The following is a 27,323-nucleotide window of genomic DNA, read 5'->3' on the forward strand; positions in this document are numbered from 1 at the left end:
GGGTTAAGAACTTTGCCTCAGGATGAGAACAGAAATCGCGTGTCGGCGGCTGCGCAGTGGCAGCGGTAGGCCCCACTAGCTAAAGTGGTACCTCAGGTTATGAACAGTTTCAGGTTAAGAACGGACCTCCAGAACGAATTAAGTTCTTAACCCGAGGTAACACTGTAACTGAAATCAACGGTAAGTTGACATATCAGCACCACCTTTGCACCATGCAGATTCCCCCCCCCCCCCACCAACTGATCCATCATCATTGGATAAGGATATGCCACCCAGAATGTTTTCTGGAATAAAAGGCTACGTGGAAGGAGCACGTCTGGTAATTACTCTTGCATATCTGACAAAAACAAACAGAGATTATAAGCGTGAAGTTCAGTGCAAAGTCAGTGTGCAGTAGGAGCAGGGCATTTGCAGGCAACCGGGTGTCCCCTTATAAAATACGTGACTTTGGTGCAAAATGTCTGTTGCGACAGAGATGGAACAAAACGACCCAAATGTAAAGCTGGTGTGGATTAAAAAGGGCTTCAGGTGCCGCAAATAGGAAGAAAGTACCAGGAGAACTTCTTTTAATAAATAATAATAATAATAATAATAATAATAATAATAATAATAATAATAATTTATTTATACCCTGCCCTTCCTAGTTCAAAAACTGGGCTCAGGGTGGCTAACAACAAATTTAAAACATGAATAATAAAGGAGGTGGGGTATCTCCCTGGTAGCAATGCACCTCACTTCTCTTGGTGGGGCCTCCAAAACAAATCTGAAGATTGATAGGGGCTAGGAGGCAATCTCTGAGGTTACCGGGCCCCAACCCATCTGGGGCTTTATAGATTAAAACCAGCACTTCAAACTTGGCCAAGAAATGAACTGGCTCCTGTACTTTTTATCCTATCCATCCTCCTCCTATACAGCCAGAGGGTGGTGGTCAGTGTTTTCTTGCTCAGAGTAGACCTATCCAGGACACGACTACCTTAGTTCGTTAACTTCAATTTCATCAGGTCTGCTCTGAGCTGAATACAACCCAGCTCCTCCAGATCAGCATGGAACTGGAATCAGCAGTATTATGAGGATTCATATAATTCTCTCCTGGGTAGGCAGGCCACAATCCACCAGAGCAGTTTTCCCTGTCGTTTTAATTCAGGGGATCTAAAACAGACCCATTCTCTAGGCTTCCTCCCAAGGGTAGCCAAGTGACCCATCCACAATGGGGACTATCCGGCAAACGTTTGGAATCGTTACGTTGGAACAAGTTAGGACGCTTGAGATTGGGAACAGCTCTGATTTCCCACTGAAAACGATACTTGCCGATCTAGGGCATGTGGCATCGTCAGCACAAAAGTGCCAGGAGGAGAGAAAGGGAGTGAGAGAGGCTCATGTGCTAAGAGGCACGCACACTCGGTATCCGAGCACAAAGGCATCAAGGCCAGGTGCAGCCCTAATGGAGGGAGCGCGCAAGGGATAAGCACATGCCATCATCTGTTTCACTCCCTGGCAGCTGATTTGGCCGGCGGACAGGAGCCTCAGCTGACTTGCCTTTGGCTTGCCAGCAAAGCCATTTTGAGACAGAGGTGCGTGTCGCTCACCACCGGCTCACACCACTGACTGCACGTATGCGCCTCAGGCCTTGCCGGTGCTTTGCTTTGCGGCGTTTCCCCTTCTTATCTAACAGGCAGCTGTTTGTGCCTTCCATTTTCCTCCCTTCTCTTCCTCTCCCCCGCTTTGCTCACCCCGGACTTCTGAATGTTGCAAAAAGGAAGACATTAAGTAAAGGCAATGAAGGGAGGCAGCTGTCTGCCAGGAGAGAGACATTCTGGCCCTCACGACTCCAGAACCTTTGCCAAGTGTCTGTACAGTGGTACCTCTAGTTATGAACTGAATTTGTTCCGGAGGTCCGTTCTTAACCTGAAACTGTTCTTAACTAGAGGCGTGCTTTTGCTAATGGGGCCTCTTGCTGCCACTGAGCCGCCGGCACACGATTTCCATTCTCATCCTGGGGCAAAGTTCTCAACTCGAGGTAACTCTTCCAGGTTAGTGGAGTCTGTAACCTGAAGCGTTTGTAACCTGAGGCGTTTGTAACTCGAGGTACCACTGTACAGTGGTATCTCGGGTTAAGTACTTAATTCGTTCTGGAGGTCCGTTCTTAACCTGAAACTGTTCTTAACCTGAGGCACCACTTTAGCTAATGGGGCCTCCTGCTGCTGCCACACTGCCGGAGCACGATTTCTGTTCTCATCCTGAAGCAAAGTTCTTAACCCGAGGTAATATTTCTGGGTTAGTGGAGTCTGTAACCTGAAGCGTATGTAACCTGAAGCGTATGTAACCCAAGGTACCACTGTACTCCATGGCTGCCTTTGTCTGGCCTTGTTGCAGAGAGGAGAATGAGGCTGGCTTTTTCCAGCCTGGCAGAAAAGACCTTTTTCTGGGGACCTGCAGTGCTGACCACAACCAGGTGGGTGACTGCAATCTGAATAGTCTGTTTAGCAGTTGGATTCCCACAACGTTTTCGCGCAAAGCCTATCCCACGGCTCCCTTTCACATGCTATCGCTATTGTAGGGAAGAAATAATACATGGGGTGTGTGTGTCATTGCTCACGTGCAGTATGTAAATGTTATGTACTGAGCTGAATCCTAGAACAACAGGATCCAGAATGCAGCTGTCTGATTGGTCCACAGGAGCCACCCAATCCAGCTCCAGGTGGAAGTGAATCAGTGACCTGATTGGCCTACAGGAGCAGCCTGGAATTAGCCAATCATGTGGGGCCCATTGTGTAAATAATGTATACATAGCTAGACGTTTTGGGGAAAGTGACATTCATTACTACTATGAGCTGAATAAAGAGCATGAAATTCACACTCGACTCCGAGTATATTTCAGTAAACCTGTAGGGTTGACAGCACTCTTCATTTAAACTGTGGCTTACTGTGATCTGTGAACTGGGCCATTTTGGAAATGGGAGGAAGAGTGCATACACACACTCGAGTGCATGTCTAAACAGAAGTAAGTCCCACAAAAAACTCACAAATTGATGTGGAAATGTTGAGAACTGATCTGAAAGTTGGAAATATGTGAAAAGGAGGGAAGCTGAAATTGGCAGATTCACCCGTCCCTAAAATCCTATGCACTTTCCTGGGAAGTAAGTTCCATTTAACCTATGAGCTCAATCCTATATTATTATTATTGTTATTATTATTTATTGAATTTAAATACCACCCTATATCCGGAGGTCTCAGGGCAGTTCACAGAAAAGATCAACATAAAGACCACAAAATATATAAACAAAATAAAAACAGCAACTCAATAACACCCCCCCCAAGAGCCACATTTTCAAAGGGCAATTAGATGAGCCAAAGGCCTAGCTAAAAAGAAACGCTTTTGCCTGGTGCCTAAAGGTGTATAATGAAGGCGCCAGGCGAACTTCCCTGGGGATAGTATTCTACAGACGGGGAGCCACTGCAGAGAAGGCCCGGTCTCGTGTTGCCACCCTCCAGACCTCTTGAGGAGGCACATGAAAGCCTGCCAAGTGCCCCTAGAAAAAATGGGACACCCCCTTTTTGTGTGCAAGATTGCAGTGGACATTTTGGGTGCTGTGATCTCTCGTGTTGGGCTCTTGCTCTGAAAAAAAAACACTTTTTCAACCTTAGAGTGAGGCACGAGTCACGTGACTAGTCCGGGAGCGTGTTTTGGAAGATGCATGTCCCGGTTATGGGTCTGAAAAAGTTAGATGGTATGTAAATTGTCTCCTCAAAGGAAAGTCCCACAATTTCAATGCAGCTTACTCTCAGAAAAGTAGGTTTAGGTTTGCAGTCTTCATCTCTCTCACATCTTTGAAACAGCCAATCGTCTTTCGGAGTTGCTTTCCCCCCACTTCTTAACCAAATGCCAAAGGAGTTACTTAACCGGTAAAATCTGTGATGCAGACGTTATTTGCCATATAAGTTCTTACTGGCTCCTGGGTATGAATATGCAAAAATAAATACTGCAGAAGGAGAAGGTTACAGGCCAGTCAGAAAGAGCGGAAGGGGGCCGGCCAATGCCAGCTCACCTCTGCAGACACTTGCTGCAACACCTGCCCCCAAAGAGCCTCCAGCCTCCAGTGCCAACAGGAGCAAATCCTTGATAAACAGTTTAAAAATAAACCCTAAGAGGAAGACGTCACCCATCTCTCCTTGGCGATCCTATTTTTGTTGCCAGGTTCTGTGTTTGTATTCTCGGGCCTTTGCCAGCTTTCCAGACAGCCCTATCACTCATGTGATTCTCCCTACCATTTTGGAATAGACTGGGGAGAGGGAGAAGCAGGTCCCCGGGGGGAGGAACAGGAAGATACCAGTTTATTTTTTGCTGCTGCTGGGCAAAGCAAGGTTGTGGAATGTGCGGGAGTAGGTCTGGGGAGAACGCCAAGCTGGGGCACTGCAGGTGGATGGACACAGGAGGGTTTTCGCTATTCCTAATCCCAGCGGCCAAAGTGAAGGACCAGTGAAATTCGCGGGAAGGGAAAGGAGCTGACCCTCTAGGTTGCAAGAAAGGGGCTGTCTGACGCAGAAGTCAATTTGCTACATTTTGGGCACATGTTTATTTTATGTATGCACGCACATGGTCTATAAACAACGGACAAGGACCTGTTTGCAAGCAGTTCACTAACCTTGAAATAGGGTCTTACGGCTTGATGGGTTGTTGTTTTTAAGGGCAAGGGGGAACGATATTCTATCAGGTGAAAGTGATTCGGAGTCATATTGCCTCCCTTCTCCCCCCGCCCCCAGTAGAAAGTCCTGTTCTGAGGCGAAAAAGAGTGAAAAAATGTGTTTAAAAAACCACTGCTAAGCAAACATTTGGGAAGATAAACAAATTAGCTCAGCCATGGTGAAGAGCCATTTTGAAGATGCTTGGGAAATACTCCAAGGAGTAAGCATGTTTGAAGCATAGAGGGAAAGTTGAAGAGGCTTGCGTTCCTTCCAGAGCCGGTGCATTGTTCTTGTTGGGAAGTAAAAAGGTAAAGGGACCCCTGACCATTAGGTCCAGTTGTGGCTGATTCTTGGGTTGCGGCGCTCTTCTCGCTTTATTGGCCGAGGGAGCCAGTGTACAGCTTCCGGGTCATGTGGCCAGCATGACTAAGCCACTTCTGGCGAATCAGAGCAGCGCACGGAAACGCCGTTTACCTTCCCGCCAGAGCGGTACCTATTTATCTACTTGCACTTTGACGTGCTTTCGAACTGATAGGTTGTCAGGAGCAGGGACCGAGCAAAGGGAGCTCACCCCGTCACAGGGATTCGAACTACCGACCTTCTGATCGGCAAGTCCTAGGCTCTGTCGTTCAACCCACAGTGCCACCCGCATCCCTGTTGGGAAGTAGAGATGGACTAATCTGTCCATTTTGGTTTCCTTCATTTTTCAAGTCTTCAGTTCTACATGTTTCCACACCTGATTTAAAAAACAAAAAACAAATCCTCGTGAAAATTCATCAGCATCTTAGTGCAGATGTCTCCTAATATGAACACTTTCGCCTAATAAACATTTTTTTCCAAAGCAATTTCCCCATATATAATGCATTTTACTGTTATTTTCACTAATATATGCATTCATATGCACTATTATATGCATTTTGACTGGAGAACTGTATTGCAAAATTTGAAGGATGGCTCTATTTTGGATCACACATTGTTTCAGACACTGTGAACATGGAAGGTTTCCCTTTAAATGCAGCTGAGCAGAATTTCTCCCCAATCCACATATCCCAGCAATAGTATTTTGAACTTGGTCTGGTAGCAAATGAACTTGGTCTGGTAGCTCCTTGAGCAGAGATGCAACATGCTCATGGTATGTTGCCTCAGCCAGCAAACCAGCCACAGAATTCGAGCAAGGAATGTGAGGGAGTTGTGGTGGCACAGTTCCATGGGTTTTTATATTAAAATAAGAACATATGAAAAGCTTGCTGGATCAAGCCAATGATCCAGGTGTCTGCAAGAAGGCTGCAAGCTGGACATGGGCAGAATAGCACCCAGCCCGGCAATTCCCGGCATAATGCCTCTGATAGTGGAGCCATTGTGGTCGGTAGTTGTTGATAGCCTTGTCTTCCATGACTTATCTAATCCTTTTCTAAAGCCATCCAGATTGGTAGCTATCACCGTCTCCTGTGGGAGGAAATATCGTAGTTTAACTATGCTCTGTGTGAAGTAGTATTTTCTTTTATCTGCCCCGAATCTTCCAAATTTCTCCATGCCATGCATAATTTAATTACCAGATTTTTCAGTGTATAAGACGAGCATTTTTTATTTAAAAATTATGTTAAAAATTGGGGGTCATCCTATACATGGATAGTGCAGTGTGGGGAGGGGCGACTGGTTGCTGCTGTGAGCAGGAGATTGTCATCAGTGATCGGGCAATTCATTGGTGGCTGCGGCAAGGGCTGTTGTCGATTGGCTGCCTCTGTGGCAATAGGGCGGGCTATTGGCGGCTGCTGGTGGCAACCGGGCATACAATTGGTGGTTTCGGCACCATGTGAGATTGGCTGCGTTTGTCAGGTGGGTGAGAGATTTTCGTCAACCCCCCCCCCCAAAGATGAACAACTCTGGGCAATCCTCCCCCCAAAAAGCTTAACAACTCTTGGCAATTCCCCCCATTTTCTTAATTTGGAGTCTCCCAAAATAGGGGTGTCTTATACACAGGGGCGTGTTATACACGGAAAAATACAGTAATTTCTATCATGTCACCCTTCACTCTCATATTCTCTAAAATAAAAGTCCCAGATGCTGTAACCTTTCCTCATAGGAGAGTCATTCCACCCTTTGATCATGTTGGGTGCTCTTTCATAGAATCATAGAATCATAGAGTTGGAAGAGACCACAAGGGCCATCGAGTCCAACCCCCTGCCAAGCAGGAAACACCATCAAAGCACTCCTGACATATGGTTGTCAAGCCTCTGCTTAAAGACCTCCAAAGAAGGAGACTCCACCACACTCCTTGGCAGCAAATTCTACTGTCGAACAGCTCTTACTGTTAGGAAGTTCTTCCTAATGTTTAGGTGGAATCTTCTTTCTTGTAGTTTGGATCCATTGCTCCGTGTCCGCTTCTCTGGAGCAGCAGAAAACAACCTTTCTCCCTCCTCTATGTGACATCCTTTTATATATTTGAACATGGCTATCATATCACCCCTTAACCTCCTCTTCTCCAGGCTAAACATGCCCAGCTCCCTTAGCCGTTCCTCATAAGGCATCGTTTCCAGGCCTTTGACCATTTTGGTTGCCCTCCTCTGGACACGTTCCAGTTTGTCAGTGTCCTTCTTGAACTGTGGTGCCCAGAACTGAACACAGTACTCCAGGTGAGGTCTGACCAGAGCAGAATACAGTGGCACTATTACTTCCCTTGATCTAGATGCTATACTCCTATTGATGCAGCCCAGAATTGCATTGGCTTTTTTAGCTGCTGCATCACACTGTTGGCTCATGTCAAGTTTGTGGTCAACCATGACTCCTAGATCCTTTTCACATGTACTGCTCTCAAGCCAGGTGTCACCCATCTTGTATTTGTGCCTCTCATTTTTTTTTGCCCAAGTGCAATACTTTACCTTTCCCGAACCCTTTCCAATGCTACTATACCCTTTTTGAGCTGAGGCAGCCAGAACTGTTCACAATATCCCAAATGTGGTTGCACCATCAGTTTGTATAATGACATTATGAAATCAGCAGATGTTTCTTCAATTCCTGTCCTAATGATCCCTAGCATGGATTTTTCCCCGTTTCACAGCTGCCTCACACTTCGTCAACCTCTTAATCAAGCTATCCACTACAACCCCAAGATCTTAATCCTGGTCGGTCACTGTCAGTTCAGATCCCATGAGTGTACATGTGAAATTAAGACACACACACTTTACACTTGTTTACAATGAATTGCATTTGCCATTTTACTGACCCCTTAATGGGTCTGGAGAGGTCCTTTTGGAGCTCTTCACAATCTCTTTTCGTTTTAATGACCCAGAACAATTTAGTATCATCAGCAAACTTGACCATCTCACTACTCATCCCTAACATTAGATAAGCTATGAATTCAAATATTCTTTAACAATACTTTCTGTCAGCTTTCCTGGGATGGGCAATAGTACTTTCCAGAATCCCTCAGGAATGGACACTTTGGGACAAGTTACATATTGTTGCTAGAAGACCAACGATTTCACATTTCAGTTCTTTCACAACTCTCAAGTGGATGCCATTCAGATCTGGTGATTTGTCACTTTTTATTTTGTCTCTTGGGTGTAGACCTTTGTCTCTTGCCAACACTATCTGCTTCAGTTCCTCAGTTCCTGTGAAAGTCATTTCAGGCAGTGAGAAAGACAGATGCAGAGAATTCATTCAACTTTTATTTGCGATCTCCTTATCCTCATTTGGCAGATTTAAAGTTAAGAAAGTAGGGCCTAGTGCAGGTGTAGTCAACATAGCACACCTCAGTTTTTCTTGGACTTTAACTCCCCTCATCTCAGATTGCTGCCATGCTGACTGAGAACTGTAGTCCAGCAACATCTGGAGAACAACATTTTGGTTAGCCCTTGTCTAGTGGCTTGCTATGTTAGTTACCAATTAAGCTTTTCCCATTCTTTGAAGAGCAGTGGTGGCCTGAAGCAAAATGTAAATACGACATCTCTCTCTCTCTCTCTCTCTCTCTCTCTCTCTCTCTCTCACACACACACACACACACACACATTTTGTTTAATAGTACACAAACCGGAGGGTGGAGGTGGAAAATTGAGTCTCATTTAGAAATGTTCTCCTTGAAAGATATGCCTGATGTTGCTATCCTCTGCTTAAGAGAGCAGGTAAGAGAGGATGGTGGCATAAGAAAGAGAACATGGGGTTGCTGGAGGATTGACAGAAGGTTCTCGAAAGTGTGGGGTGACTGTGTTTGTACGTGTGTGTGAGTGTGTACCAGAAAAACCTCGAGGCCGGCAGCGTGTGGTTTTCTGCGCCCTATCTCTCTATCAGAAAGGCTATTGTATTTCAGTGCTGGGAAAAGGAAAAACACCAAGGCGGCTATCCTTCTTTGAGTGCAAGCCGCTCTGACACGCTGATCCTTGGAGAGCACTTGATGTTCTGCTTCCAGGTGCAGCAGCCAGTTAAGGGTAATTAGAGTGGAAAGGAAACCAAAGAGGCATCCCCTTTAATGGTCACCAGACTGGCTGCTTTCTGGAGCTGGCAGGTCTCCATAGGAGAAGGTTATTAGAGTTCTTATTTCTATTGTCCTTGGAATGGATTCTTTAAAGCCATCTGTGCAGAGCCCAGGAGGAACTCTTTGATCTGATTTGTAAAAAGCCTCCACTGAGGAGGAGAGAGTAAATGTGTTGCACTTTGCTGGTGCCTCATGCTCCCATTAATTAATGCAATACCAACATGACAAGTGGCTCGAAGACCCTAATGAGACCCTAAGTGAGTCCTGCACAAGCACAAAAGAGCTGATTACCTGATTTGAGGCTGAATGCAAGATGTAAGCTGGAGACAAATGGAGGGGTGGGGGTGGAGGGGAGACACCGGGGAGCTGGTGATGTTGGCTAGAGGAGTGCAGAGCTTTGGATTGTCCTGGGTTTGGGTTTCCCAGGCCCAGCACTCACCAGCTCATTGGGAGGTCCACAATCACTTTTCTCTGTCTCGGTTCCTCATCTGTTAAATGGTCATTAAACCTACCTCACTTTGAAGAGAATGTGTAGGCACTGAGGGGAACTGCAAGTGGAATTTACAGTGGTACCTCAGGTTACAGACGCTTCAGGTTACAGACTCTGCTAACCCAGAAATATTACCTCAGGTTAAGAACTTTGCTTCAGGCTGAGAACAGAAATCGTGCTCTGGCGGCGCGGCGACAGTGGGAGGCCCCAATAGCTAAAGTGGTGCTTCAGGTTAAGAACAGTTTCAGGTTAAGAACAGACCTCCAGAATGAATTAAATACTTAACCTGAGGTACCACTGTATACAAGTGGCATAGATAGAAATGGGAGGTTCAAATTGCCCTCAGAGGGCATTGCTGGTGTCCTTTAATGTTTGTTGGCTCTCTCTCTCTCTCTCTCTCTCTCTCTCTCTCTCTCTCTCTCTCTCTCTCACACACACACACACACACACAGAGAGAGAGAGAGAGAGAGAGAGAGAGAAAGAGAAAGAGAAAAAGAAAAAGAGACATAGCATATTCTTACTAGAGATTTAAAACAGGCATGACAGAGATTTAATCTCTGCAGGTAAGTCTGGGAATTGTAGTTCTGTGCATGGCTACAGAGATGTCTACCAGAGAGCCTTCAGAAACCATAGCAAACTATAAACTCCAGAGATCTTGGTGGCAACCCAGCATCATTACTATGCTGCTAGGATAGTTTTATGATGCTCCTTTCCAGCCTCCATTTACTATCCCTGTGAATGCGGGTTGCTCTAACCAATTGCTTTTGGTCAGAGCTTTGTTAATAATGCTTCTCTGCTACTCTGTACTTCCATATGGATATTAAACACATGAAGCTGTTGAGTCAGATACTCAGTCCATCTAGAATGGCACTGCCTACTGTGGACAACAGCTCTCTAAGGTTTTATGCCCCACTCCCAAGATCGCTTTTTAGCTAGGGGTTGTGGGAATTCAATCTGGGAGCTTATATATGCAATGCATATACTCTACCACTCAGTTATGGGCCCATGGTTGTATGTTCATTTTTATTTTAAAAAGAAATTGCAGTAACACAGGGTGAAGGAGATGGGACAAGTCCAAGGTTCTCCCATCCATATTAGCAGTGGTTACAATGCTTCTTTCCATAGTCTTATGCATTGGCCTGTCAGAATCCGGCAGACTCTAGGAATGGGAAAGGCAGTATTTCAAAACACTAAACCATGCTGATGGCCGAATCTGTCAACTGCTTGAAGTTCCCAGACCCTCCAAGTGTCCTTATTTTCCAAGGATGTCCCTGATTTAGAGAAGCCATCCTGGTTTCTGATTTGATCCAGGAAAGTCCCACTTTTCCTTAGGATGTTCCTATTTTCACTGGAGAAATGTTGGAGGGTATGGGGTTATCCAACCCCCGGGCTGTCTGAATGCAATCCTGTATGGGGGAGGTTTTTTTTAATGTTTAATGATTTATTGTGCTTTTATACTTGTTGGAAGCTACCCAGAGTGGCTGGTGCAACCTAGTAACGTGTATGGGGTATAAATAGTAAAATTATCACTGTGGAATGGGACGTCCCTATTTTCATCGGAGAAATGTTGGAGGGTATGAGTTCCTTGACCTGCAACGTGGTTTCGTGGACTCTCTGAAGTCCTTGCTGAGATGTAAGTATGAGATTGATGCAAAAATAATGCCTTCAAACTCCTCTTGTGATACCTTTCCTTCAACTGAGCAAGTCTCCTTGAGTTGTATGCAAATGACTCCTAGATAAATATGTATAGTGCTGCATATCATAGCCACTAACTTATCTGTTTCATTCCTTAAAAAAATCAAGTGAAATTTTGCAGTTGAAATTTTCAACACCTCCTCCCCAAAAAATCTTAATCTTAGGAGAAAGCTAGTAAGTATGGCAGGAACCCCTTTTAATATGACTGCATCTCCAGCAGTTCCCATCTGTCTCCACAACATCTGTTTCAATTACCAAGGAGTATTGTAACACTGGGAAAGCACTTAATAATTATTTTCAGCTATTCTGACACAATGAGATGCCTTAATTTTCTGCTTCCACAAGTATTTCCAAATATCTAACCTGATATGCCTACTCAGGACTTTATCCAATTTTTCATAGTTACTTTCCCTTTCTTCACACTATGCAAGCAATAAGGGATATATTTCAGATAACCTACTGTACTTTTTTTAAAACCCCCATCCCCACCCAGTAATTTCTAAAATTTATTTCTTGCGATAAACTAGTACATTGCTGAAAAGCTATAATTCTTAATCTGGAAATACTGAGAAAAGAGGCAATTATAATTTACTCTTTACCATTATGCCACTAAAAGATAGCAATGGATTCTTTTAAAGGGGGGAAAAATATCATTTGTAATAAAGAATATAATTACAGTACAATTATTATCTCGGGTGATTTTTAGGGCCAGTTCTGGAATGCCTTCTAATAGATGTTTAGTTATTTTGCTTATTTCCTGTAGGACTGTTGTCCAGAAGTTGGATTTTGGGGCATTCCCACCACATGTGGATTGTAAGTCACTTTGAGTTACTTGTGAGTAAAGTCACATCACCACCACGATGTTTATACAACTGGCTCCCTGGATGATCCCAACATGGTTCATACAATGGCATTGGTGAGTGGGATGGGAATTGTGTCACTCATTTAGCAACGCCACACAAAAAAATTCCACTTGGTACCAGGGATGCTCACATAGCCACATCACGCACAATACTCAGGCTGCAATCCTGTACCCATTTACCTGGGAGTAAGTACTATTGAACTTAATGGGACTTAACGTCTGAGAAAACATGTCTAGTAGGATCGCACTATTAACCTCAAAATCACCATGCTTGGACTAACAGAGGGAAGGATACCTTTTCAAAAACTCCTTGCTTTTGCACTTTTTAAAGTCAACTTGGATATTAACATGGAAAAAAAAAAAAAGAACTTAGCAATATTATTGTCTGGCTCACCAGTTCAGAGGTGTTGCACTCATTTTCAGAAATACAATCCCCCGTTAAACACTTGTTCAAACCTGAGGATATTAATGGAAATATCTAGTATGTAAAGGCCTGTGAAAGCCTTTTATTTTCAAAATTTGCTCGCTGATCTTCAAATACCTGATGACGGGTCTTTGAGATGTAGCCAGTAATCTTTTAAAGTTTGGTGCTTTTGTGCTGCTCCAAACCGGAAAAAACTCTTGGAAGAACTCCTAGACGCTCAGAAGTGGGTCATGCTTGGGAATCTTGGAGCGTAACTCAGGAAAGGGCTCTTTCCCATTTTGGTTTTTTTCATTCTCTGTGGCAGGTGATGAGATCTTGTGAGAGGAGGGGGAAGGAATAGATGCCACCATGCGTAGGGAAATGCACTGATAACCTGATGCAGAGGGTCTGATGCCTGAGTCTGGGTCAGAAACAAAGACAAGCAGCAAAATACGATGTATGCTAGCAACAGTTTGTGAAACGGGTGCTTTCTGCCAAGTTGTCATCATACTGAGCATGTCCGCGCCAGTTTCCTTTTTCTGCATTCTGGTTACTGAAAATAGCATGAAAAACTGGCAGAGTCTGCATTCCTCATCCAACGAGCAATTGTCACCAAAAGCTGGCTCAGGCATGACCGCTGGCAATTGTCACCAAAGATGAGTCAATTCTCATATTGTTACCCCAAATGACATTACCATGGAAGTGTGCTGGTTCAATGCATGAAAGCTGCAAGGTCCAAAGGGCTGCTTCCTCTCTAGGTCCCGTCTACCAGAACACATGCAGCACCAGTATGCCCACACCAGCAGCTCTTACCGGCACACACATGTTGAACTTGTATGGGTGGAGCTATGGCAAGAAGCCTCTAGACATCATTGCTCTTGTATGGAGCATGGAGCTTTTCTGCAGGGGTTCACAAGCAGGTGGACATGTTTGAACCAGCCTTCATTGACCAGGATAAGTGCCCTGTTCCCACTTTTCACACAAAAGGCTTCCTACAGGCATCTGGTTGGCCACTGAGAGAACAGGGTGCTAAACTAGATAGGCCATTACCCTGATCCAGCAGGGCTGCAATTATTATGATTATGATTATGATTATTATTATACCACCCTTCATCAAAAGATCTGAGGGTGGTTCTTATATTCTGAAGGCTGTGCTTATTCAGGAAGAAACTTACCATGCATTCAACCTATTGAACACTGCACTGCTAATCCACAAAGGGGTTGGGAAGGGGGAATCGACTATCAGCCAGCAAGGTCAGGCTCATGGTGATCGAAACGTCCCAGCTAAGGTCCTCCATAGACACTAAAAACCTTGATGCGCTCCCCTTTCTGAACCAATACTGATAGGAATATAGGCAGCTTGTATCAAGCCAGTCCACTGGCCCATCTAGGTCAGTATTGTTTACACTGACTGGCAGTGGCTCTCCAGGGTTCCCTACATGTCAATCTGGGACCTTATGCATGCAAAGCATGTTTTCTAGCAGTAAGGTACCACCCTCTTTCCCCATACAGACGTATTTCTCCATGGAGATCTTTAGTAAAAGGCAAATGTTTTGTGAGAGAAAACAGAGTACAGTGGTACCTCAGGTTACAGATGCTTCAGGTTACAGATGCTTCAGGTTACAGACTCCCCTAACCCAGAAGTAGTACCTCAGGTTAATAACTTTACCTCAGGATGAGAACAGAAATCGTGCGGCGGCGGTGCGGCGGTACCAGGAGGCCCCATTAGCTAAAGTTAAGAACAGTTTCAGGTTAAGAATGGGCCTCCAGAACGAATTAAGTTCTTAACCCAAGGTACCACTGTAAGCTTTGTTTTCTCAATCATCCATATTGATAAGAGTAAGTGACCAGGTACGCTTTGCATATGTAACATCCCAGACTCAGTCCCTACTGTAGCATTTCCTGCTAATGCATGGGTGGGGGACCTGTGGCCCACCAGATGTTGCTGAGCTACAGCTCCCATGATCTATGACCATTGGCCATGCAGGCTGGTGCTGATGGGAGCCAGAGACAAAGAGCAGACTTGTGTTAAAGAACCTCAGGCAGTCTGAAAACTGCAACTAGTCAAAATAAGCAACATTGGGTTGGATAGACCCCTTGGCTAACCAGGCACAAGGCACCTTCCATATTCTTGGACAGTTGGATCAGATGAAGATGTGGATGGCATACTGTCACTAGGAGAGGACAGGTTTACTGCTCAAGAGGGCATTTATGCAGTTCTGTCGCCTGGGGACCCACAGGGATCTGGCCTGGCCTTCAGCGTCCTTTTCTCAACCGTGGTCCCAATGAATTGTCTTGGAAATGGAGAGTGGCTGTTTACATTTCAGCTGTGGTTCCCTCATGAACCCTCAAGCTCAGCCTCAGCGGGTGCACAGAAGCCTGGAAATGCCACCCAGAGTCTAAACAGAGCCTGTGGGATGATTCACTGCTCTGAGGGCTTGTTATGTTGTTGCTGTTTTTAATGTGCGGAGAGACATTTCTGCACACTCCTAACCAGCTAATTGCTAATGTTGTCAGTGCAACCTGAACTTACTGCCCTGAGCCCTAGGGAAGGACAGGCAAAGTTTATGAACACAAAATGTGGGGCTCAGGCCCTCCACTCTGCCTATTATCAGCTATTGGCAGGCTGACAGGTAATTCACTGCCACGTGTTTTTGCACACCCTGCCTGCACAACAGCAGTGCATGTTGGTTTGAATGTGAAATTACCTCAGTGACTTACTCAAGGTCAAATGGGAGAAGATCTGAGGCTGAACTAGGAACTAAAAATCCCCCCAAGCAGCCCAGTGCTGCTCTTATGCCATGGAGCAAGATTGCAAAATGGTGGTCTGTGGGCCCACATGTTCACTTGCAAGATGCGGAGGACATGTTCATGTGCTCAAGTTGAAGGATGGATAGAGACCTTCACACTTTAATGTTACATCTGTCTACTTACCTACTTACCTTCCTACTTTTGTTTACTTCTTATTTGTACTCGCCCTTCACCAAATCATCACAGAGCAGGTTACCAAAATATCAGTTTGGTTTTGTATTTAATTCATTATACGTTAACATGATTTGTGGGTGCATGTGATCCTTAACTTGGAAACCCTCTTAGAGTGCTCTGTTCTGACCACTTACATGGGGCTCAAACCATGAGGCAAAATATATTCTCAGCCCAGGATCACCACGTGGAACATGGAGCAGCCCTGGTAATACAAGACTAAAGTGGAATTGGTGTGGAAGATCTGTGACTTAATTTGGAGAAGGAGCCCCCATTTTGATTGGAGAAGAAATGTAATGGTTTCCTCTGAGAACTGTTTCAAAATGCCTCCCCTCATAGCTGCAATCAGACCAGCAGTACTCCCTGTAGTTTACTTCCCTAACACCAGTGCTTTTGTTCTGGGGGTACGCAGGGGTACGCATATCCCTAAACATTTTGTGAATCTTTGTACTTTTTGTCAATATACTATATTTATTTTCCCCGCTTTGAACTATAAAATGGTGATTTTCCTGAGTCACAGTGAGAGTACCCCTAAACATTTTTTAAAGGAAAAAAAGCACTGCCTAACACCATGTTGCTAATAGCAGCTTGGGGTATGTAGATGGAGAATTCGAATAGGGAAGTGGTGCAGGGAGAAAAAGCTAAATACTCCTTAATGCATTACTGCTGGTCTGATTAAAAAAAATAACGGAGTCCTGTGCAGTGGCCCTCTACCCTTTCTCTTTGGTCCTTTGAACTGCACCCAGGCCATATCACTCCCCTGAGGCAACATCCCACATTGGCATTCTTTGCACCCTGAATATTTTTGCCCGGCTGGTCTGTGTCCTTGGACTTTAATAATATCTCTTGCTACTCTGGATGGGGAAGAGAGAGGGTTGTGTGAGTGTGTAGAAACTGGCCTAATGTTCAAAGTTAACATTCATATGTGTTGCTCCACCCACTTTTGCCTCTGGTTCCGCCCACCACTGGCATGAGGCCCTCAGAAGGTTGGCCACAAGGAAAGACATTTTTGTTCACAGGACCTTCTCTTCCCTTGAGTCCATTATTGGTCTTATTCCATGAAACCACATACAGGGCTTTACTGGCTGCAGCATGTTAGCAAAATATCGGGCATACAGTGGTACCTTAGGTTGCAAACACCTCGGGTTACAAACACTTCAGGTTACAGACTCTGCTAACACGGAAGTAGTACCTCGGGTTAAGAACTTTACCTCAGGATGAGGACAGAAATCGCATGCTGGTGGTGTGGCGGCAGTGGGAGGCCCCATTAGCTAAAGTGGTGCTTCAGGTTAAGAACAGTTTCAGGTTAAGAACGGACCTCCGGAACCAATTAAGTTTGTAACCAGAGGTACCACTGTACTTCCAAAATGCAAGTCTGAATCCAACTAATAACACATAATGGAGGTTTTAGCCTCCATTATCTATCCTGGCAATCAACATGTTAATTTCCCCTTGCTAGGTTCAAATCAGTGAGGTGATTGCCTCTTATAATCTTCCAAATTTTTTTGGTTTAGAGGCACATGCTGTCCTGAGCCATCCAGGGCTAGAAGTGATAAAGGCTGAAACATAGCCATCCTTTGAAATTTGCGCCTCTCTGAATTTTGCAATGCAGTTCTCAAGCCATGTAACGTACCAAAATGCATATCTTTGAGTAAAGTGTGCATTAAAGTGTATACATTAGTGAAAGTAGCAAACGTAACTGCATTGCATTAGGGGAAACTGCTTTGCATACAAGTGTGAGTATATTAGGAGAAATTTCCACTAAAAGGCTGGTGAATTCTCAGCTTCTTTGTTAACAAATAATAACCATAAACTAATGTGGAAATATGGGAAACAAGATTCAAAAAAATGAAAAATTGCAATTGACAGAGTCACCTATTCCTAATTTAGACTCATATTGTGATGTGCATCCCAAGGAGTGTGACAAAAAAGTTTAAGTCCACACCAAAACCTGTGCCTGTCTGACTATACTTCTCCATACTACAGGACCGGGATGTGTCTCATGCAGTTGCAGATTTCTCTCTAATATAGATAGATGATAGATAGATAGATAGATAGATAGATAGATAGATAGATAGATAGATAGATATAGATAGTGTGCACAATGGCAAGGGCATGTCATGGATAAAGCTAGTTTAGAAACCTTCCTCTCAGCATCTAGTTTCACTGTGTGGGAACTTTTATTTTTGTTTTTGGTGTGAAGGAATGTTCAGTCCAGGCTTGGCAGAAGCAACTTTAATACCTCAATGAAAACTGGGTCTGTAAAACAAGATATTTTATGGCATTTCTTAGCCACCCTCTTTCCCCATAAAACAAACTTCAGGCTGAGACGCAAGATGGGATATGGAGACAACGAAGTGGACCCCAAAGCCCAAACGTGACCAAGGCCACTTGGGTGGAAGGGAGCAGAGATGGGATGGGGCGGGGGTGGCGGAAGAGCTATAACTGTCAGCACCCCCAGCCCTCTCCACACTCCAGCAATCAAAGGGCAGCCTGTGTAATTAATACTATTTTGGCCAGGCTAATGACAGAGGGAAATGTCTCTTGTCAGCCCAGCTTTGCCCACTGGCCCTGATTTAGCAACATGAAAGCATTTTTTTCTGATTAAGTGCTCATTGAAGGAGATAAAAGAGATGGCCATGAAATGTTCTCTTTAATGTGATGAATGTAAAGGGACTGGTAAAGATGGACACAGAGGGTGTGGGGTGGGAGGATGGCTGAGAGAGAGGGGGAACAGAAAAACAACAACAGGGATTGGGAACAGTAGGTGGTGCTGCAGTTCAGGAGTCAAGGACGACTGCAGAGTAGAAGGAGAAGGAGACCAGGGAGGATGGGGCATGGCCAGTGGGCATGGAGGGAGTAGGGATGGAAAGGGACTCGGTCTTAAAGGAGCAAGGAGCTTAGATCAGGAATGGGGAGTATTGGCAAAGGGAGGGAAGTGGCAGGGCTGTGGGACTGGATGGAATAATTATACAACAATCATACAGTACATCCTGTCACGTTGCAGAACAGGAGCTCTGGGTTTTGAGAAGCTCACATTCAGAGGTGAAGAGGCTAGTGCCCTGTTGATGATGTTCAACTCCAACTCCCGAAAAGTCTTAGTTGGTGGTGGCTAAGGTTGCAGACAGTCGTCTTCCCCAGCCGTACCTGGAGATTCCAAGAACTGATTCCGGGTTCTTTGGCATACAAAGCATGTGCTAAGCCTCTTGAACTCACCCACTCCCTGCACCTGCATGTTCCAGATGTCCCCAGATGTGTGCGTTGGAAGAAGGGGGTGACATTTAAATAAGTCCTACACACATAAAGTCCAAAGTGTGCTGACCAATTTTGCATGCTCAATGATGCAGAGAGTCCAATTCATGTAAGCTCCGTTAATTCCCAGATTTCATGTGTGGAGGCCCTATTAGAAAATTATGCTTCTGCGTAGATGTCTGGGGGTATTTGGAGGCAGGCACATCAGGTGTACAGCGAGGGAAGGTGTTCTTTTGCTCTCCTTCCTGGGAATGGTACAGCTCTGACAAGAGGAATTATTCAATCCAATCAATTTATGTCAATTTAACTGCTAAACAATTTCTCCTGACAAACTTACTCAATACACACTGGGATCTTTTGCTAGCTTTTGATGATGGCACAGTAGCTCATTTACCTGTTGCATTTCCCCCCAACCCTGTGACATCTCTATATGATAGAGTAAGTGCAAATGGCGAGTTACTCCGTTGCATCTATATGCCTAATGTGGGGTAGACAAAACACAGTGTTTGATCTGTTGCAAGCATGTGTGGATCCACTCTTGAGTTGTACTGATAGGAAATTGCACCACAGTTATTGCACTGGGATTTTTTTTTTAAAAAAATGTTTTTATTAAAGGATTTTCATAGTTAACAAGGGTACATACAGCGTCTCTGTTTTCAGTTCATAGAGTCCTTTCTATAGGTCAGTTCCATTTGGCGTGAGACACTGCTGTCATAGACATTGTGAGGTTGCGGGGGGAGGGGGGGAGATAGAAGATGGGTGATATTCATTCATTCTTTTGCTTCGTATACTTGTAGAGTTCTTGTGTCAGCTTTGCAAGGATAATAATAATAATAATAATAATAATAATAATAATAATAATTTTATTTATACCCTGCCCTCCCTGGCCAGACCTGGGCTCAGGGCAGCCAATACCAGTAAAATCACAATAAAAACATAATAGGGGAGGGGGGGGAACACAATTTAAAATATGGGTTAAAATACAATTTTAAATGCAGCCTCATTTTAATAGTAGCCAATAGTTCAAAATCATAAGGGGAGGGAAACATAAGGGTCAGACTGAGTCCAAACCAAAGGACAGGTGGAACAGCTCTGTCTTGCAGGCCCTGTGGAAAGATGTCAAGTCCTGCAGGGCCCAGTCTCTTGTGACAGAGCGTTCCACCAAGTTGGGGCCAGTACTGAAAAGGCCCTGGTCCTAGTTGAGACCACTCTAACCACCTTGCGGCTTGGGACCTCCAAAGTGTTGTCATTTGTGGACCTTAAGGTCCTCTGCGGGACACACCAGGAGAGGCGGTCCCGTAGGTACGTGGGTCCTAGGCCGCATAGGGCTTTAAAGGTCCTGGATAGGTTCTTCATTTGTCTGTCTGTTTCTTTTTGTTGGCTGTGCAAGAGGTTAGAGAGTCCAGTGCATGGTTGGTTGTATTCAGTTGACTGCAGTGAGTTTGTTTGTGGATGTGAAGGAGTGGGGGGTTGTTGGGTCAGATTAGCCATATCGATTTGTATGCTGTTGGGGGGGGGGGTTATGTAGATGTTTCTAACTTTTCAATGTGGCCAGCAGGAGCAGTATGCACAGTTATGGTAAAAGTGATACAGTTTTAGCATCTTCAGAATTTGAAGATCAGCAAAGATGGATCACTGTATGGTGGGGTGAAGGGGAGAAACACTTGTTTCACTCAGTATTATGCTCTGCCCAAGCAGCATATGTCTTTCGCTACTGCTATTTAGAAGAAAAATTCCAGATAAGTTAGTTTATAATATTTTGGAGGTTCATTTCTAAGTCCCCCATCTTTGGATGTCTTTTGCAAGAAGTGGCTAAATATAATAATGCACAGTGTGCTGATGTCGTCAAAATCTTCTCCGCTATGAAGTGATGCTACTGTGCATCTTTGACATTTGATGATGTCTTAAAGGGTGCCACTGGAATGGCATCGGAATGGGAGAAATGCCCCTAAATACAGTGTAGGGGGTTAGGAAAATACCTGCAAGTGATCATTAAGGGCTAACATTTTTGCTGAAAGCAGTAAATCAGTCATCATGGGGTTTATTGTTACAGAAACTTTGTGCCTTAAAACAAATAAATAAACCAGTAAAAATGGCCTATTAGCAGGTGTTGTCTACATGCTAAGGCTGGAGAATTGCAGCCTGTAATTGTCAGTTGTCTATTTATCCTGCAGGCTATTTATAGTTGGTCACATCTGCAAGGAGGAGCTTTTGGGTCCTGTTGTCTGTAGCTTTATAATTAAATGCATTCAATGTCAGAATTTTAATGCAAAATGTGATGTTAGGAAATAGGCTGTGGTACTGTGTGTCCCAGACATCAGCCCTTCTCCAAGGGCACCAGACAAGGTTGTGTACACAGGGTGGCTGCTAACCAGCCCACAGTTATGCATGCTTAGTCCCAATTGAAATCAATATGACATAAATGTGTGCAAATGAAGGGAACGGTAAACTACTTAAGCAGAAGGCATTATATTTCAAGAATGTCACTTACTGTAGTTTCACTGCAAGGAATGCTGTAGGGAGATAATGAGGTGTCTTCCAAGTTATGTATAATAATAATAATAATAATAATAATAATAATAATAATAATAATAATATGCCACTCTATACCCGGGGGCTTCAGGGCGGTTCACAGTGATTTGGAAAACCTGCAAGAAGAATTCTGTGTTCAATCCCAATTTTCAAGCTCTAATTTGTGGGTTTTGCAGAAAATCTATTTGCCTATTTTGATTTTGATCTGACCCATTTGCGCTGCTATTCCTGAAATATTTTCTGTACCGAACCAGATGCATGCATACTCACTAGTTATTGGGCCATGAAACGGTGGTGAGGGCTAACATTTGAAAGTAAAATGGAGCACCAATTGCTTGGTTGAAAAAAAGCCAAGCTCCACTATCAGAAGTGAACTGAGTTGGTGAGAAGGAAGGCAGCTGCCTCCTACAACGACAGCAGAACAGAGCCACTGTGGCTAATAGCCATTAGAGTGGGGGAGGAATTAGTCAACCAGTATTAGTTTTCTGGGACGCGGGTGGCGCTGTGGGTTAAACCACAGAGCCTAGGACTTGCCTATCAGAAGGTCGGCGGTTTGAATCCCCGCGTTGCTCGGTCCCTGCTCCTGCCAACCTAGCAGTTCGAAAGCACGTTAAAGTGCAAGTAGATAAATAGGTACTGCTCCGGTGGGAAGGTAAACGGCATTTCCGTGTGCTGCTCTGGTTCACCAGCAGCGGCTTAGTCATGACCTGGAAGCTGTACGCCGGCTCCCTCTGCCAATAAAGCGAGATGAGCGCCGCAACTCCAGAGTCGGTCATGACTGGACCTAATGGTCAGGGGTCTCTTTACCTTTACCTTATTAGTTTTCTACCTGAGGAGAACGATGATTAATGTTTGACGCATTGGATATTTTTAAAAAAAATGTCTTTTCTGCCCATGAGGTCAGGACAAAATGTATTCATTATATTTGTGGATTGAGTATCTTTAGGGCTGTCTCTTCACCCCCTGCTTCAAACTATGCAATGACACAAGAGGATGTGGATGAGCCATGGGTAGCCTCAGGCTCCACACAGGGAGTTTATTTGTACCACAATTTCTATGCGTGTCATGCCATGTGCCAAATCCTACCCTTCCAGTTCTGGACAGTGTAATCCTTGATCTAAGGATGTTAATTATAACAGTTTAGCTTTAAAAACATCGGACATTCCTGAAGAAGCTTCTTAAAGGATGCTTTCGATTAGGGGAATAAAGATATTTTGATCGTTTTGAATAACGGCTGTTTTGTATTGCTCTCTTTCAGCTTAGAATGGCAAGACTTAATTTTATCCAGGTGTACAGGGGATTGCCGTTGTTGACAACAATATTGCCCAAGTGTAATGAACAATCTTCTTTACACATCCAGAACAAGGCTTACGCCTCTGCTAGATCCAATTTGGATTGTGCAAAGTTAATACAATTTTACTCCATGCCAGATGTAAATGAAAATGTTGGGGGATGTTTACATTGACCCAGGGATATTTAAGTTGTTGAGAGGAGTGTAAATTCAGGTTTCTCCTTCTCATATATTAAAAGAAGTATTCTTGGGTTGTTTATATATACACAAGAAATCATGTACACACCTGTATATATATCATGTAGGAAGCTGCCCTTTAGCAACTCAGGCCAATGCTTTCTCTGAGGGCTTATCCAGAGGGTTCCTTCTGTCCTGCTGCTCCCCCCCTCAGGGAAAACCACTCTTTTGCACTCATTTGGAGCGAACAGCAATAGGGCTTTTGAGGATTGCTGTTTGTTACAATTAAGAGCTAAAGAGTAGGTTTTCCATGGGAAAGGAGCAGTGCAAGGGGACAACAGCTTGGACCTGTGCCTTGAAAGTGTGGGTCAAGCAGAAAACACACTGGAGTGTGGAAGAGCCCTAAGAACTATCTCACCTGACAGACAAAGGCCTTTTGGGGTCCAGAGCAGAAATCTATCCCTGCTGTGTTACTTGAGACCCTGTAACAGACCATGACAATGTCCGGAACTGCTGACCACTCCCCCCATTGCTGAAGCACATTGATACAGCTTCTCAGTGACTGACCCCACCCAGGTTGGCTGTGGGCTCCTCCTGGGCAGCAAGGAGTCTTAGGGCGCCTCCCGTCTCAGTGACTCCCGTTGTAGTCATAGCCACAGCCAATTTATTTATATGCTGCATTTTCCACAAATATGTCTGTGCTCAAAACAGCTCAAAACAACAACAGCCTAAGCAAAATAGTGCAAGAGTGATACAGCGGCATTGCGTGAGCTCATGGGGCCCTGGGCAGGCAAGCATGAGCACTGAGGGGTGGGGGACTCTGGGGGAAGGGCGCCGAGGTAAAGGAGCCTGCCGTGGCACCCCAGCCCAGTGTGCCAAGGGAGAAACAAGCTCCCTTGGCCATAGTGCCTTGCCACAGTGTGTAGGTATGAGCTCCATCAGTCCCAACCCCACGAGGCGCTGTGGTCAAGGCAGTTATCCAGGGTCCATGTTTTCTTTTGGAAAACGAGGTGCAGCATTTTCTTTATGATACAAGGCTTATTTACACTTATATGCAACCATAGCATATGGTCCCCACAGGCTAACACTTCCAATGAAATTAACCTGAGTTAATTAGTTTTAACACATGTAGATTCCAAGGGTCAGGTAGGTAGCCGTGTTGGTCTGATGCAGTCGGAAAATAATAATAATAATAAAAATTGTCCAGTAGCACCTTATAGACCAACTAAGTTTGTTCTGGAATAAGCTTTCATGTGCATGCACACTTCTTCAGATACCAAGGGATTAGCGAAGTGTCTAACACACAGTTTAGGAAGTTTGCCGAGCTAAATTAGTAGTTTCACACATGTTAATTCCAAAGGATGAAAAGCATCCAACACATATCTTAACACACACAGGTCTAGCAACCACATAGCAATCTTAGTTAAATTCTGATACTAACTTGATCCAGAGTTTAGGGAGTCCTGTACGCACAGATTCATAACACTGTATTTTAGAGCAGGGGAAATCATGTTGTTGTTGCTACTGTTCAGCAGCTGGGAATCAGAGATCCTTGCTGGTCTGCTAGACTAGATCCTAGTCTGCCTTCGACCCACTTATCATCATGCTGCATGGAAAACTTGTTTTAGTACTATGTTCTTTTCTAATGTTTAGATTTCCTAATAAGAAACTGACTTTTAATCAACTTTATCAACTTGTCTTGGATTTAAACTCTGTGCCCGCCTGCATGCTTAATCATTCTACATGCTTGAACCCTAAATGCCTACAGGACTAGGAAGAGGAATATTCATTTGTGATGGTGGAAGCAACCATCATTTGGGTAAAAATGTCTCCTTGGCCTGAAGTTTCCCACACGTGTCTGGTAGCTTCCAGATACAGCAAATTGAAAAATCCTGGCACAATTTTATAAGGAAAAAAATTAGAAAGCATATCACTGGAAGATAAGCACATTTTGTTTGGATTTTTGATTAGGAAAAAATAGAGTAAGGAAAATGTCATCACATGGAGAAAAGTGGAAGATAGTGTCAGGGCAGCTTGAAAAGCTATCAAAGGAGTTGGATAAGATTGCAGCGGTTCACAACTGCGGAACCGATGAAGGCATTGTTTTAATTATTAATACAGCACTGTCAGCATACATGCAAATTTCTACTAATAAACAACATTTTTGAATGCAGTTTTAACTAATATACACATATTTAATCCATTTTGTATGCTATTTTCACCAGTGTGTACAACTTTATGCACACTTTCCCAGATATATGAAAATTAGGTGATTTTTAAAATGAGAACAAAATTGACTTTCTCCCCCATCTCTGATGGGCATTAGAGAGCTGTGGCAAAGGCCTCATAGGAAAAAGTTGGGTTTTGAGGCAGCATTTGAAGTAAGAGAGGTTCTGTTATGAAGGAGTTCTGGGTAAACTGCAAATGGACATAATAGGACCTGTGTACTATCAGATGGGGGTGGGACTTACCCCCACCTAAGATCACAGGTCACCTGGAATAACCTTTACACTAAAAAACCAACTGCTGGATGCTGCACTGCCTTGTGGATCTGGAAGACGCAGGGGCCCCACGCAGCCAATGAAATGGCTGCCCTTGACCTTCCTCTACCTGTCATGAAGTGTCAGAAGGCAGCAACTCATCTTCGGTAGATCTTGCCGCCCATGAAGCAGTTGCTGAGACTGAAGGTCCCCACCTCACTACAGTTGCCTAAGTCCCCTCCTCTCTGGGGTTTCCACCCCCCAAGCAATCGGAGACTATGCCTGCATGTCTGTCTTTGCTCTTCCTGCTTCACGCCTCTTCCGGTTCTGGGAGACCACGAGGGAGGGGAGCTTGTCGCAGCAGGAGGGAGAGACACCTGTGACTCTTCACCAGCATCTTCACTTAGCTTCTCTCCTTCCACACTCCTGCTTCACTGCCTCTGATTCTAGACTGCTCTCTGCCAGCTGCCATATAGTGCAGCTTGAATTCTCCAACCCCCCAGGCTCCTCTGAGATTTCAGCCTTGTAATCCTGTTGTGTGCCATATGTTTTTTAGCTAGTTTACTCGAAGCTCTCCCACTCTCATGGGAAATGGGTTTGTTGGACCATAAACATCTTTGTACCAGACGGAGCATAGCTGAGTTTGAGCGGAGGGAAAATAGTCCTGTAAATCAGACACCGTACAGAGAAACCAATGACACATGCACACAAAAGATGATATGTGCATCTGTTTGCACTTAGCATTGTGGTTTGGCTAGTGAAAGACACTATAAGTGCATTGCGACTTCAGGGAGAGTGTTTCCCCCCTACCTGTTGGTGTGCTGGTCTTTTGCACTGCTGACGTCTAGCGGGGATGGAACTGCGACCAAAAGAATGCCCTGAGAAAACAGGGCCTGTTTCAAACTGCTGGCTGGCACTCGTGCCGCAATCCTCAGCCAGACAGAGCCATTGTGCAAATGTGCTAGGATCGGGTTACTTTAATACGCCATAGAAAAATTAAGTTTGGCTATGATCTTCAACTTTTCTCTGCCACCCCGAAACTGGAGGCTCTTGATTTCTGCAGCTAAAAAACAAAACAAAGCAAAACCCTTCCAGGTTCTGTAAACAAGGAAACCAACTGAGGGATTATTCTTACCTGATATTATCCTGCAGTACTCTCCCCTCTCCTGAGTGTTGGTGAGGGGAAAACACACACACACACACACACACACACAGAGAGAGAGAGAGAGAGAGAGAGAGAGAGGTGAAAGGATCCAGGAGAGATGAAAATCTTCCTGAGATGGAAAGGCTTAAATTTTGGAAGATTTCTTCAAAGCTCAGAAAAAAGATTACTGAACTGACACCTAGCTGAGAGTCATGAACTTATGAGTATTGCGAAAGAGGAAATTTGAGGAGGGTTATATTCACTTTGGATGTTTGCAGACAGTCACTATTTTGGGGTGGGATTCAACAACATATGAGAAAAGTCAGGTTGCGTAATTATAGTTGGCTGGGAGCTCTTGTTCAACAAACCCACATTCTCAGAAGGTCAGACTTTTTGCAGTAAGCAAAGTGGCAGGGAAATGCATAAGAAAGTGTGGGATAACACCTGGTTTGATGCAGCGCCATCTAATCTCCCCACAAAGAGATCCAAAGGAATGCTCATTAAATAGCCAATAGAAAATGGCTGCATTCATTTTTTTATGGCGATGTCAAGCAGGCTTACAAACCTGTGTCCTTGTAGCAATTTTCATGAGAGGACATTTCTAGACAATGGCTTCCCCAGATTTAAAATGGAAAACCCTTGGTGACATGGTGTACACATGTGTTTTTTTTTACTCACATATAAATATCCTCCATGTTAGGTCACATCTGCACTATACATTTAAAGCATTCTGATACAGTACCAGTTTAAGAGTCATGGCTTCCCTGAAAAATTCTTGGAGACCATGGTTGGTTAAGGGTGGTTGGAAATGAAGCTCTTTGAGGGGCCTCCTAACAAGCACCCTTAAACTACAGTTCCCAG

The sequence above is a fragment of the Podarcis cretensis genome (assembly GCF_951804945.1).
Source record: "Podarcis cretensis genome assembly, chromosome: 3".
Taxonomy (NCBI): Eukaryota; Metazoa; Chordata; class Lepidosauria; order Squamata; family Lacertidae; genus Podarcis; species Podarcis cretensis.